The following is a 1,849-nucleotide window of genomic DNA, read 5'->3' on the forward strand; positions in this document are numbered from 1 at the left end:
TCCCACAGTACCTTGGTATAAACATACACACACACCACACACCTTTGTCAAAAACTCCAATAAAAGAAAATATGGGGATTGTTTTTGGCTCAAGTTAAAACCCCAAAGAGAATTTCAATTAACTGTGGGCTTTTCTGCACTGCATCACTAAGAACAAAATTTAGCATAGCTGTCACTAAAGATTAGAGGAATCAAAGTTAAAGGATTTTGACATTAACAATGTGACTACACAGCTTTTTTATTTCTTGCTTCAAATAATCTCCTTTTAAAGTCTGGAACCCTATTTCCAAGCCACTCGCGTTCTCCCCAACATGGTATGGGAATAGTTTGAAAGGCTACGTGTATGATAAGGCGACCTTTAAACGTTTGCTGGATCAGCACCGGGTGGGGATAAGGAAAAGATCAAGGGCAAACAGAAGATATTTACAAAAGGGGCACAATCAGTACCGAAAAGCTGATTGGGTGGTTAAACGGGACATTTTAAAATGATTTATTAATCCATCTGCGCTCTTTCCCTTCCCCCATGTCCTTTAAGAAAGGAATGTTCCTTTCAGAGTGCACCAGGCTGACGCTGTACATTTCTCAATGCGAAGCGGATCCACAGTACAAAAGCAGCTGATCAAACATACGGGCTTGATCATTTCGAACTTGTTCTTTCCATGTATTTATGGGAAGACGGCAGTATTTCTGGGGGATCCGAGCCCATACGTGGCCCAGCAGCAGCGCCCTGGCAGGAGCCTTAAGCAGGGGGAGTTACATAACCAGGCAGTCGGGTCTCATTAGATTTCTGCTCACAGCCCTGGAGCTCCGGCGGCAGCGGGAGGCGGAAGAGCATTTTCTGAGCCCGTAAGAAAGCGAAGGAGGAAGAGGAAGGGGGATATCTGGAGGGCAGGTGGGGGTTGCAGGGCCCCTCTCTCCGCGCCAAGTCGGGCAGGTCCCGCAGGGCGCTGCCGGCGCTCCTGGAGCGGCCCAGCGCCCATTCCTCAGCCGGCAGCGCTCCCTCCTCCCCGCCCGAGAGCGGCCAGGGCGGCCCAGGGGGAGCGACCCCTCACTGCCCAGCCGTGCTCTCTCTCCCAGCCCCGAGGAGCCCCTGCACCCACCGGGTGGCCCCCGGCACCGCGGGGTCGTGGCCGGCCCAGCACACCCCGCCCAGGGGCCGGGGCCGGGCTGTGCTGCCCCAAGCCCCCGCCCGCGCTGCCCTGCGCCTCACGGCCGGTACTCACCCAGGGGCGCGGGGGTAGTGCAAACAGTCCCGGCGGGGGTGTGAGGGCGGGGGGTGGCGGCTCAGCACCCGATCCCCATCTCCGAGCGCCGGCTCTCTCGGCGAGGATGGGAGGGGAGAGGATAGGAGGAGAGAAAAAAAAAATTAAAAAAAAAAAAAAAAAAAAAAAGGGGAGGGGGAAGGGTCGGAAAAAAAAAAAAGGGGGGAGGGAAAGGGGGGAGGGCAGCGCTGCTCACACCCCCACAACGGGCGCGCTCGGCCGCCGCAGCTGCAATGCCTCTGCTTCTGCACCGCCGCCCGCCGCGCCCTTACTTATACCCTCCCTTGCCCCGCCCACGGCCGCGCCCCCCGCCCACGTCGCGCGCGGCCACGCCGCCCTAGCCCCACCCTCCCCTGAACAGCGCCCGCCCGGCCCCGCCCCCGGCTGCCGAGGCCCCGCCCCCCGCCTGGGGCGCCCCGCTGCCGTCTCCCCTCCCCGGTGCGGCGCGCGGGGCCGCTCTGACGTCAGCGCGCTGCTCGCTTCGCAGCCCCGTTGCGTCACTGCCGACGTCAAACCCTGCCCTTGCGCCCCTCAGCCCCCCGCGGTTGGAACGGGGGGAGCGCTGAACTACATCTCCCGTGACCACC

General features: G+C 59.7%; 1 protein-coding gene across 1 annotated transcript in view; it reads right to left on the bottom strand.

The window, feature by feature from the left end:
* The window catches only part of TOB1 (transducer of ERBB2, 1), a 4,451-nt gene extending 2,936 nt beyond the window's left edge, over positions 1–1,515 (bottom strand). The window contains exon 1 of the mRNA XM_068209616.1: positions 1,224–1,515. The gene's annotated coding sequence lies outside the window, so the exon portion shown is untranslated. The remainder of the gene's footprint in view (positions 1–1,223) is intronic.
* Positions 1,516–1,849: the final 334 nt, after the last annotated feature.

The sequence above is a fragment of the Anomalospiza imberbis genome, chromosome 19 (genome assembly GCF_031753505.1).
Source record: "Anomalospiza imberbis isolate Cuckoo-Finch-1a 21T00152 chromosome 19, ASM3175350v1, whole genome shotgun sequence".
NCBI lineage: Eukaryota > Metazoa > Chordata > Aves > Passeriformes > Viduidae > Anomalospiza > Anomalospiza imberbis.